The following is a 14,010-nucleotide window of genomic DNA, read 5'->3' on the forward strand; positions in this document are numbered from 1 at the left end:
TTTGTACTTTATCTTAAATCGTTGCAAATAATATGAAACGGAGGTATTATTTCATGTATGTCATCAAACTTTCCTCACTAAATATAAATTACTAAAAGTACTAAGAATGAACGACATCATCCAAAATAATCACTATTTATATTTATAAGATGAATATAATTAGATCTCACATATAAATAAATTACATATGGACTAAAAAAAATAAAAACGCATTCAAATAATGTAGAATTCAAAATAGGGAAATGATAAACATAGCCCTTAGGGCTAATGTATAAGAAGCTCAAAAAGGAAAAATTGAGGAAAGATTAACATTAATTACACCGATCTGAGCGTGATTTTGTCATGAATTTCCAACTTGATTCAATTTTAAAAAGTATATTCAATGCTTATACATATCCTATATCATTACCCTTCAAAATATATCAATTAAAAAAGCAAACTTTATATTAGTAATTTAGTACTCTCTCCGTCTCTTAATACAAAGCCTCTTTTGGTTTTTGCGCGGGAATTAAGAAAGTTGTAAATTTTGTAAAATTAACGATTAAAAGTACATGTGTGCATGTGGGGTTAGAGAGATATAGAAAGAAAGAAAAAAGTTGTTGAGAATAATTAAAGAGATAGAGAGAGAAAGTGTTGGAAATTGATGTTAAAAGTACAAAAAAGTAAAGGAAAAAAGATGTCAACTCATAAAAAGGGAGTAATAATGTCAAAAATTACAACCTTTAAATAAAAAGAGACATTATATTTTAGTTTATCCAAAAAGAAAATGAGACTTTATATTAAAGGACAGAGGGAGTAGTAGAACACTTAATTGCTCTATATAGTACTAATAGTAGTGGTACTTTCTCCGTTTTTTTTTATTTGCATCACTTTACTTTGTATTGCACAAAGTTTTAGGAGAGTAATATAATATTGTAAGTGAATGAATAAATTATTATACTAAAAGTAAGAAAGGGACCATAAAAGAGAAAGTATGTGAGAGATGATAGATATTTTTATTATTTTATTAGGGATCATGAAAAAAAAAGAAATAATAAAATAAGTTAAGTAGGGTTTAAAGTAAGAGAGAAAAATGATAAAATATAGTATAAAAGTTACCAAATATAAAAATAATGCATTTAAAAAAAATACCTTAAAAAGGAAAGTGGTGTAAATAAAAAAGAAAAAGAGGGAGTACTAAATTTCCTGATGACAAAGGTAAAGTTTAGCTGCAGAATCAACGTGAGTTGTTCGTGCATTAGGTGTGGGTCATTGTCTTTAAGCAAAATATAGACAAATTGGGATTCATTATTTATTTTATGACATAAATTGGAATCAAATTTTAAAATAAAGTTAGTAACAGACACAAAAGATTACTCATTTTCCACGAAAATTGTTGTGTCCTATTTGGCCATTTGCACTTTTTTTTTATCTAGCAATTTTCTATGTTTTGGAACATGTAGCTTTCATAGTTATTCCCTTCTTTCTAACTTGGCATCCATGCATTAGACATTCATACTTTGGACTTAAAGAGTGCGAAATTACACACTTTTTAATGGGTTTAACTAGGATCTGCCGACCTCTATATTTGTTTCGATTTTTGTATAATCGCATGTTTGCAAAACATCATCATTTTGACCTATGTTTAAACGAAAAGAATAAAGAGCAAAATAAATAAATAAATAATAAATAAAAATAATGATAGTCAATTAGTTTGTTATGCTTTATTTAAGGAAGAAATTAAAGGAGAAAATTTTATTGATGATTTTGTTATACAAAGTAGCTTCCAATTAGATATTCTCTACATTACATGAAGATTGACTCATTGCAATTCTATGGGTCAATCAATCAATCAATCAAAGCCTTAATAAGTGGAGTTGGCTGCATAAACTAAATTTGATTATTCCATGTAATCATCGACAAAGATCATTCTCCTCCATCCCTTACGATCCAAAGCCTCATCCTCATGCAAATCCAAAACTTCATATCTTTTCTAAGTCCTTCCAACTAAGTCATTTTCTGTATTCCTCTCCCTCGTTTAACCCCTCCATGGTCCCACCCTTCCACTATTTGTACCGGTGCACCCTCAAGTCTCCGTCTAATATCCAAACCAATGCAGACGATTTTCCCTTAGTTTGTCTGCAATGCCTGTCACCCCTACCTTCTTGCAAATAACCTTGTTTTTTATTCTATCTCTTAGAGCATGTTCTCTTCACCTTAATTTCAGTTCAGTTCAGCTCCAATCAGTTCAGTTCAGTTTAATTTAGTTCCTAATTTCCTTCTCTTATAAATGATTCATTTCAGTTCAGTTCAGTTCAGTTCAGTTCAATTCAGTTTTGTTCAGCTCCAATCAGTTCAACTCAGTTTAGTAAATCAGAACAGGGCCTTAGAGTGTTCTCGCTCATCCACCTTAACATTCACATTTTCGTAACCTCCATCTTTTTAATGTGTTTCTTCTTAAAAGCCCAACATTTTGTACCATAGAGCAACAATGGTCTTATGGAAGTCTTAGAATTTTCCATTCAACTGTAAGGGAATGCTTCGGTCACATAACACACCCATGGCAGCTCTCCGCTTAAGCCAACCTGACTTAATCCTGTAGGCCACGCCTTGATCAATGTCACCATTTTTCTAGATGATTGACCCAAGATATTTAAAGCATTCACTCATGGACTCATGGTCAAGTTATTTTTATCCAAACTCACCACCTCACTGTTTGTCCCCCTCTAAGTACCAAAGCGGCATAATACCAAATATTTAGTCTTACTCGACTTAGCTTAAACCCTCTAGATTCCAATCTTTTCCTCCATTGCTCCTATTTGGCATTGACCCCATCTCTAGTTTCATCCACCAAAACAATATCATCCGCAAACAACAGACACCATGGGACTTTATCTTGAATTGGTCTAGTCACTTCATCATCTAGAACCATTGCAAAAAGGAAAGGGCTTAGGCCTGTTCACTTCAGCTTAATTTCAGTTTAGTACAATTTAGTTCAGCTTCAATCAGTTTAGTTCAGTTCAGTTCAGTTCAGCTCCAATCAGTTCTGTTCAGTTCAGCTCCTAATTTCCTTCTCTCATAAAATATTCATTTCAGCTCTATTCAGTTCAATTCAGTCAGTTCGGCTACAATTAGTTCAATTCAATTCAGCTCCAATTAGTTCAGTTCAGCTCAATTCAGTAAATGTGAACAGGTCCTTAATGCAGACCGTTGATGCAATCCAATTGTAATAGGAAAATTTTGTGTCAACCTTCCACATGTCCTCACATTTGTTGATATATCCCGATACATATCCTTAACTAGGTCCGCATACCTTCATGGATACCTTTCTTCAACATTGCCCACTAAAGCACCTCTCTAGGCAACTTGTCATATGCTTTCTCTAAATCAATAAAGACCATAAGCAATTCCTTCTTTCTTTATCCTTAAAACTCCATCACCTGTCTTATCAAATGCATTGCTTCCATAGTAGATCTCCCTGGCTTAAAAATAAAGGAATATAATTTGAATAGTATTTTATTTTAAATTATTAGTATTTTTTTGTTTAATAATTTTATTTTATTAACTGAAAAATAAATGAATATTGCTCCACATAATTATATAAGAGAATCTCTCGTAGAAAAAAAAAATTAAAATTTTCTTGTCATACCTTCTGCTTCAGTAGCTACAATCTAATACAAAGTATATATTTTACCCGTCGTATTCACCAAAATCTTTAATTATTATTATCATTGTTATTGATTTATCATAAATTTAACTTGGAAAATATTTTTTTTACTTTTAGATGTGTATTTTTAATCTAAGTTAATTTAATTTTACTTTAGGTTTGTATATTAAACATTTGGAAACTCTATATTTATTTAAAATTACATTAGATAGTAGTCTAAAATTACATACCTAGAATGGAAAATATTAATTACAGAAATAGAAAGTATATGAATCAAAATAATCACAATTATATTATATGATTTGATGAACTTTTTGTGTATAACTTATAATAGGTACTTAATGGCATTGGCTAAAAAAAAAGGGAAGGGATTTCGAAGGGAAAAAACAATACCAAGAAATGACACGTGTCATTCCTGGTGTCAGTTTTAGTATTATGTTATTGATTGGTTCCACATAAAGTCTCGATGCTTTATTTTGTTGAATTTATTCCTATAATTTAAATTTGGATAAGATTATTTACTACAAATATTAAAAAAAAAATGCTTAATTGATACCCGGTTGTTACTTAGAATGATCTTCAATTGTTTGTATTGGAGTTAGTATTGGAGTTAAATCCAATTCCGCCATTAATGCTAGAATAAATTATCGAGTAAATGGGTTTTCCCTCTAGGTTTCTCCTCAGGAGGGTGTTTTTCCTAACTTTTTGCTAGGGTTTTTTTTCATTTTTTTAGGGTTTTCCTTCGATCTTCTCCCTTCTCCCTTTTTCCTCCTTCATCCTTCTATCCTTGATCTCCATTGTGATTATTGGTAGGAACTACCACTGGTTTCTTGATCAGTGGTAAGCCCCTAAATTCCTTTTTAATTGCTTATAATAATAGATCCCATCCTTATGATGGTCTTGATCGGTGTAGATGATTTCCCTTTTGTCATTGGATGTTCTAATTTTTTGGTGGTGGTTCGTGCGGCGTTGAGTAAATTGTCAAATCAACGACTACAATTAATTGAATCAGGTTTTGTTCAATTCAAAGACGATCAAAAATCGCTATGCCCCCTTCACTGCTAAAATTCGGCCAAATTGCGACCGTTTCTAACAGTCGTTGAAAATAGCAAAAACGGTCGTTAAAATTAATTGCGACTATCAACGGTCGTAATGTGGTGGTCGTTATTTACTTGGTCGTAAAAAAACGTAATTACGACCGATTGACGGTCGCAGATTTTTTGCGACCGTTTTTTAATATTTTCAACGACCGTTTGGAAACGGTCGCAGATTTTATTATTGCGACCGTTAAAGCAGCGGTCGCAAATCTGGATATTAGCGACTGCCTATGGCGGTCGCTAAAAGTTAAAAAAAAAGGAAAAAAAAAACACCCACTACCTGTACATCATAGCCTCACCACCATTACCCAGCCTTACCCACCATACAACACCACCAACCACCCTGAGTACACCACCTTCACTCCCATAAATCTCACCTAACCACCACGGATTCCCACCGCAAAAGCCACCCCATAAAACTGAAGGAATTATGTCTTCGATAAGTGCAATTATTAGATATATCAAGGATCACTATTATGGAGATAATAAGTTCATTCTATAGGGTCGTCAATATCTGGTGCTAGATATGATAATTGATCTTTGGGTTAGTTAAAGCCTTATAGAATGGATCCTATGAGGTCACACAACAAGGGTATTGGGTTAAACAAGTAAGAGGCCCATTAATGGGCCTCATGAGATTATGACATACCATGTAGAGTGTTGGGCTAGAGTAGTGTGTTTAGGATAAGGGTTTTGGGCTTTTGACATGGGCTCTTATTTAGAGATGAGATCTATAAATAAGATCCATGCCTAGGGTTGCAAGTAAGCAGTAATAATCAACATACAGTAGATTGTGAAAGAAGCAACCAAGCCCCAAAACCCTAAACACTCTCCTCACTTACGGCCCTCTTCTCTCCCCTTCACGTCCGTACGTGCGGCGCCCCTCATGGTGGCTCGTGGTGTTCGTCGTGGTGGTTCGTGGTTAGCTCGTGTCTCTCTTCTCCGTTGAAGGTTGATTGAAGTGTTCAATCACGACTAACTAGCATTAGTGGAGGTTTAACTTGTGCCCGTGGACCAAGTAGAGGAATCACGCTTGGGGTTCTTTATCTCCCTTTGTTCTTGCTCGATCGCACGTGGAATCACGCTTCAAAGGTACAATTATTTGTTCTTTATGTGTTATGCATTAGATCCTTGGATTAGGTACTGTATGAATATGATTCATGTTTATTTCCGCTGCGTAGTACCTATAAACCCCTACAGTGGTATCAGTTAGCCTATTGCATTTACGCATATTGCAAATAATTCTTTGATAATCCACAATTTTAATTCAATTAGGAGGGAGAATATTTAATTATGGGTCAATTATTATATTAAATGTGATTTAACTCTTGGAATTGATTAAATGTGATTTAATAATGCTCAAAATAGCCATGAAGAGATCCGAATTTTGCCCTAGTTTATTCGAATTTTTTCGAACCTAATTAGCCTAAAATCTGATTTTTTTTTTGTGTTTGATTTTGAATAATTTCGATTGTTTCATGCTTCATGATTTTAATCTAGTTGATTTCATGTATAAATTATGAATTTTGCATGATCAATGATTTGATTTAAAAGTTAAATTAAATTGGGGATTATTTTCATGAAGAACCCTAGATTTTAAAATTAGATTGTGAATTTAATTTTAATTGGATGAATTAGCATAAAAGTTATGTTTTAATTTATCATGGACCACATGAATTTTATTTAACAAAATTTGTTGTTTAAAATTGATTAAAAAAAAAAAAAGGGTTTATTGCAGCGGCAACCGCGGCTGGGTGGCGCAGCCACGACGGCTGCCGCTGCAGGTGGTCCGGAGGGAGGGGTGGGGTAGGGCAGCAGGTCGGGTCAGCAAAGGCAGCAGCAGCAGCACCGTGCAAGGGTTGCGCGGCACCGCTGCTGCTGTTGTGCACCGCTGCAGTGCAGCGTACACCTCACGGTGTACGGCCACCGTGGCCGGCTTAGACTGGCCACACCACGATGGCTGGTGCACGGTTTTTCAAAAAAAAAAAAAACAGTTTTTTGAAAATTTATTTCAAGATAATTATGAATTATTTTGGGATAAAATCAGTTTTATTTTGGATAAGTTAAAATATTTTGAAAATATGATCTTTTATTTTAAAAGATAAAATTGGTTTTATTTGGATAAGATCTTTTATTAAAGGATAAAATCAAATATTCAAAAGTTGTTATATTTGATATTATCCATATTTAAGTTGTTAAATTGGTAATTATCCTAAATTAAAGTGGTTAATTTTGGATAAGAATGATTAGAATATTCTGAGCATATTCCAAAAGGATAATAATTGATTTAAATAATGTGATTATCCCATAATTATTTTTGGATATAATTGATTTAAAATATTGTGATTGGCTAGTAATTAGGATAGAATTTCCTAACTTTGTTAGGATAATCTTTGAGGATAAATATGATTTATCTTTTAAGATTAAAATAAGATTTGATTCTATCTCATGACTAATTTAGAATATATGATATTTTATTGATGATCATGAATAATATATGATATTATCTAATTACATTAATTAAAATATGAGATATTTAGATGCCATGTTTCCTTAATTGTGAACATTCGATGTTGTAGTTTAGGAAAGCATGATGAGTGATTTATTATGTGGCAATTTTATAATATATGATGTTGTTTATTGCTATATAATGACTAGTATGGCCCAGTAGATTGCTAAATACGATCTACGCATCGTGATGTATTTTTGCAATCTTAGTACGGTCTACATACCGATAAAGTATTTTTGTAATTTTATTTTATTTTATTTAAGTAGTAGATAGAATAGAGTAGAATTACATGTTGCAGTTAATCCAAGAAGCCCATGAAGTGAAGGCCCAAAGGAGCAAGGTGGATGTGATCCATGATGATTCAAGTGGGAGCATTAACTTTATTAGTTTTTTTAGGATTAGGGGCCATGCTATGTCTTATTTATGCATTCAGTATTTTATGCATGTTAGATTTTATTGATGTTTTGTGATAATGCGCTAGAGTTCACTATTTAATCAAAACATAATAAATCTAGATCCCAGTAATATTGAGGCAGCTTTTCCAATTAAAAACCCGACGAAACCTTCGATCGTTTATGATGGGTCGGCCTCAGCAGAGCGTCATAATATATCTTGGGGAAGTGGGGGTAGATCACGTTTTACACTTTTAATTGGTTATACTCAACAAGGTTACCTAAAGATCAGTTTAGAACCTTGAAGCTAAGGGTAATAATTAAACATGTGATGGTTAATTATTCAACCAAGAGTTACAAGAGTTGTAATCAGTAAAGAGTTTACTCACCTTGAAAATGTAATGATTGATGGCAGGGCCTCAGTCCGGTCAATTATTGCACAAATAAAGGATCTTGGAATCACTTAATTCAAGTTGGGATCACTTAAATTGAATAGAGTGTTTTAAAGTTACCAATTTAGTAAAAATTAACATTCGAAATTCAGACAGTAAAAATTCAAACCAAAATTAACGAAATTCGAACAAAATTTAGACTCTAAAAATTCATACCCTAAACATTCGAACAAAATTAACGAGAACTCAAAATTAAACCAAAAATCAAAGAAATTCTAACAAACTATGAACAAAGTTCACGAAAATTCAAATAAAATCAATGAAAACTTAAAATAAATAAAAAATAAAATAAAATAATAAAATAATAAAAAAAAAACCAAAATCAACAAAAATCGAACCAAAACTCAAACAAAAATAAAAAAAAATCGAACAAAATCAAACAAACATGGAAATTCAATTAGAGAACAAAATAGAACTACAAAAATCGAAAATAAACAACAACAAACAAAATTTTCAGAGAAGAAAACATACCTTTCACAAAACTTCTTCTTCTTTAGGTTTATATGGTCAAATTCGGCCATAAAAACTCTAGATCTGGAATTTTTATGGGCAAATTTGACCATGAATACCATAATCCGAACAAGTACAAAAGAATGAAGAAGAAAAAGGGAAAAGTGGGTGGAGGAGAGGAAGTGAAGATGGTGGCGGAGGAAAGATATGCGGACGTCGGTGAAGAGAAAAGAAGAGAGGAAAGAGAAAGGAAAGAGAAGAGAGGAAACAGATAGGAGAGAGAAGAGAGGAAAGAGAGAGAAGTGAGGAGAAGGCGGCGTGTGGTTGGGTAAATTAGGGTTGGAGTGAATTGGGTTACCTTTTATACCCGATTTTTTTTATAAAAAATAAAATAAAAAAATAAAAAAATAAAAACCATTGCGACCGCTTCTTAAACGGTCGCAATTAACGACCGTTTTGACGGTCGCAAAAGGTTTTTTAAATTTAGAATTATTTTAAACAGTCTTCTAATACCCTTGCGATTGTTTGCGACGGTTTAAAAGGGAAAAAACGGTCGCAAATTTGTGACCGCTTTCAAAAACGGTCATAATATTGCGACTGCGTTCAAGACGGTCGTAGATTTCATATTTTGCGACCGTTTTGATGACGGATTTAGAAAAACGATCGCAAATTCACCGAATTTCAGTAGTGCTTGTAGAAGAAGGATGCAGAGGACAGCGATTCAAGAGACGAGTGTATTCATCAATGTCAATTCTCACTCGCGATTGTAGTTCTACAGAGTTAGAATTGTTATTTGATTCAATTTTCATTGTATTTATCGTTTCTGATTTCTTTTGTAGATGTCGTATGGTTTCTTATTAATGAATTGATCTTCCCTTCAAAAAAAAAATTATCGAGTAAATTGTAACGATTGTTTGCAAATTAATGAAGAACAGAATTATGAAATTAAGTATTGAAATAAGGGAGAAGAAATATATCAGTGCTATCATGCATAAGGTACATGCAATTTTTGCGAATTTACCAAAATACCCCTAAGCGTATCGAATAAGGTCTAAATGTTGTCCCATTGAAAATTGAATTGGTTCAACGAATATATGTTATGTATGACAGTATGAATGGAAACTTAACCATTTCAGCGTGTCTATTTGACAAAAATAAATGTTTTTTCTAATCCCATTTTATTTGGAGTACATTAATTTTTTTGAATATTTTTTATTGAAGGAAAAGGGTTGAGAATCTTGAGAATTGAGATCTAATATTCCACTTCGGGTCTATTCTCATTGGTTGAACTGAGCTGAACTAAAATGAACTGAATTTATTAGAGTTGAACTGAACTTATTAGAACTTAATTGAACTGAAGTGAACTGAAATGAATATTTTATAAGAGAAGGAATTAGGAGTTGAACTGAATTGAACTGAAGTGAACTGAAATGAATATTTTATAAGAGAAGGAATTAGGAGTTGAACTGAATTGAACTGAACTTATTAGAGCTGAATTGAACTGAATTGAACTAAAATGAAAATAATCGTATGAGAACAGGCCCGAATCTACTGTAAAAATATGAAAGCGAATAAAATTTGGTATAGACGGTTTCAAAAACACAAAAAATTAGGTTTAGAGTCTTTAGACTCGATAAAATTTAGTTCGAGAAAACAATTAGAATTTCGTGATAGTGTGGAAATTCTCGATCAATGGAGGTTGAGCGTAGAACATACGATGCTGATATTGAAAGATATCAAGGTAACGAAGACGGATTTGATGATTTCTTTATGAAATACCTGGATGATAATATTGAATACTCGAAAACGGGAAGGAAGTTTGATAGGGAGAAGGAGTTGAAGATTTTGAAGAATTTGTTCCAGAAATTAAATCTTTCTACCAAGAATCGTGAATTTCATGCCATGAATTACACTGTAATTATGAACAAGTTCAACGAAGTTGTAATTGATGTTTCTGACGCCTGCTTTATTCAAGTTGATGGCCTTCAATTGATTTCACAACTCACAAGCGAAACATCACTTCACTTACTCTGCGATAATCGATTTCTTAGTTCAATGTCACCTTAAATGCAAACTTAAGGTAATTAATCACTTTTCTCCTTCCTTCAAAATTTAACTTTCTTTGAATTCATCCATTCATTCTATTATTTGTTAAATACACCCGGGTATTCGGTATACCCGGGAATTTTTTCATTAATTTTTGCATTTTGCTCTTTTATAAAATGAGCAAAATTTAAGGAGTAAATAACCCGGGTGTACAGAATAGGCTCTCCATTCCTTGTTAATGAAGTATGGTATACAATTAAGTATTTAATCGGTGAATTTTCAGAAATTTAATGAACCAGAGTACAAATTTGGCTGTGATGGTGCTATGGCGTCTGTTGATGTGGTATCTAACGCGGAATTAGCCCTTAAAGTAACTGATCAGTATAACAAGCACAAGGTTTGGTTAATCTTTACTGAATCATATCATATTATACCGGCTAATCGGCCTCTTTTATATATTATTATTATTATTATTATTATTGACTCGATCATTTATAATTTTGTAGGGAGCAAAACTCAAATTAGTGAGGATGATAAGGGTCAATTTTCATTTCGGCTATCTTATTCATTACTACATTACATTTACTGCCGTTGATGAAGATACTGGTTGTATTGGTACATACCAAGCTGCACTGGTAGAGCGACGCTCAGTCTGCATCATCGGGTTGTTTAGAGATGCTAATGCTGATAAAACCCTCTCTCTTCTTTCAATCAAAGGTATAAAATGGTTTTTTATTCTTGTTTCGTATTAACTGTTGGTATTGGTATTGGTATTGGTAATGGAAACGATTAGTTGATTCTAGTTCCACCTCTTAGTATCACTATACCAAATTATGTAATCACACTATACTTCAATCAAAAGTACTACCTCCGTAGCATTTTTTAATTTTCATGAAATCTTCTGATTTTATTTTTATTGGTATCGCATACAAGTACTACCTCCGTAGCATTTTTTAAAATAATACTTGATCAAAAGTTGCATAAAATATGTAATGGAACTTAGTGTATGTATGTAATCATTATCATTATTATTGTCATTAGCATCATAGATTTGGAAAGGGTAAACTAAGAGTTAAGAATATGAGAGGGGACTAAACTTTCATGAAAATGTAAAAGTAGGGGACTGCAGTTTCGAAATGTAAAAGTAGGGGACTCAAACCGGTTGTGTAAGTGAACTCCAGTTTGCTTTACCTTCAATTACCAGTTACCCAAATTTTCAATTAAAAAAAAAAAAATCATTCCAGATTACAACCTTCGTCTCAATCCCAGCCCGCCTCTTACCTCGTGCCACCACCGCCACCGCCCCTGCCCCGCTCGGCCTCACCCTTACCGCCTTTGTCATTATCTTCACTTTCTCTATCTTCCTTTTTTTTTTTTGTTTCAATTCATTACCAACATTAAAGCTCTAAATTTCGAGGTTTTGATGGTTAAATTTAACCTTAAAAACTCTAGAATTTTCACGGTTAAATTTAACCAAATACATCTTCGATAAGAAAGAACTTGAACTCGTAATGCGGACCCATTATTTGGTGGTTTGACTTCAGGTGGGGCTGCGGTGGTTGTGGCGACGGCGGTAATTGCTCAGCCGTTATGGGATTCAAATTCGAATTAAATCCCCTTTGTGATTCCCACTATTGCATTTTTAGAGAAAATCAAAGAAAACCATAAATGAAGTTTGGGGTTTTAAATTTGTGCGTCGTTCGGGGTGGTGGTGGTGTGTGGTGTTGACAGTTTTTGATGGGTGTAGGGTGGTATGGGTAATTGCTCTTGGTGGTTGTAAGCAAATCAATTCTTTTCAGTCATTCAGAGAAAAAAAAAATTAAAATTCATTTCGGTAACTGGTTGCTGGAGGTAACCTTGACTGGAAAAATAGGCCTAGTCCCCTCCTTTTGAGTTTTGGAACTGCAGTCTCTTACTTTTACATTTCTTCAAAGTTTAGTCCCCTCTAGAAGTCTCAACTCATAAAATTAAAGTTGCTTTATTTAATATTAAATTAAAAGTTACTACTTTAAAATTAAAGTTGTTATATTTAATATTAAGGTCATTATGTTCAATACAAAGCCAGTTATGCATGTGTAGAACTTCAGGTCCACAATAATATTATTGTGAACTAGGTTCACACAAGTTTTTCTAGGTTAATGAATCGTGCAGCCATGCTGGTATAACTTGAAGCTAGATTAAAGACTCCAAACTGAGTAGGGAGGATGGATATATAGACTTATGAATGCATGGAAAATGCAAAAATTGAAAAAAAAAAAAAAAAAAAATACCCAATACCCAAATCATAAGTCTTCCTCACAAAAAGATTGAAAGAAATTCCAAAATTTAATAACCCCAAAATCATAAAACATTATATAGTCAAACACCACAAAGAAAAAAAAAAAAAAAAAACTTTAAGGTGTAACCGTGTAAGTAAACCAAGAAGGCTGAAGAGCAGAATTTCGGACATAAACCACCAATTTTTCTTTCTGAGTTTTTGGTTGTTCTTCACCAGTAACAGCAACAACTGGAGAATTCTTCTGCTGGTTTTGTCTGTTCTTCTCCCACCTATGAATAAAAAAATAGAGTAAAAAATTCTCTTTTTTAAAATTTAATTGAATTTTTCTAGGTAATTGAATTGACTTCAGTGGTACTGAATTTCTGAATCACGCTATCTGATATGAATGGTAGGTTGAATTTGAAATAATCAGAAAAAGCAATTAAAAAACGAACCTTCAATTTTTTTGAACCATTATATATATATATATATATATATATATATATATATATATATATATATATATATATATATATATATATATATATACACATATATGCAATCGCTGCAACTTTTCAAAACTTTTTAATTGTAGTAAATTTTTTTTAATAAAATTACTTCAATACCATTACTTAATGTTTTACTAACTGATTTAAATAAATAAAACACAACTTATTTAGGGCTTGTTTGGCATCATTTTTGGTTTTCAGTTTTTTGTTTTTTTCAAAACTAAAAACCAAAAACAGGAAACAAGAAAAAGGAGTTTCCACTTTTTTGTTGCCAGTTTTCAAAAATATTATGATTTTAATAAGTTTATATAATTTTTGATTCATTATGTGGCATATATCATATACTTTTATATAACAAAAAACCAAAAAACAGAAAACCACAGCAATGCCAAACGAACCCTTAAATCTTAATTAATCCAACTATTCTCACCAAAATTAATCTCCTCAACCACTTAAACTGAGAATCTAAACTCACCATCTTAAACTCCCATCAAATCGTTCTTAAAATTGAAACAAACCCTAACTTCATGTTCATCATCTTCAACCTTAACCATAAATTTCTCTTTCCTCATCTAAACCGAGTCTCCTCCAAGCACCATCACTTCCCAACACCTTATTACTCACCCTCCACCACACCTTCTCATTAACCTCA

The sequence above is a fragment of the Chenopodium album genome, chromosome 16 (assembly GCF_948465745.1).
Source record: "Chenopodium album chromosome 16, dcCheAlbu1.1, whole genome shotgun sequence".
Classification (NCBI taxonomy): domain Eukaryota; kingdom Viridiplantae; phylum Streptophyta; class Magnoliopsida; order Caryophyllales; family Amaranthaceae; genus Chenopodium; species Chenopodium album.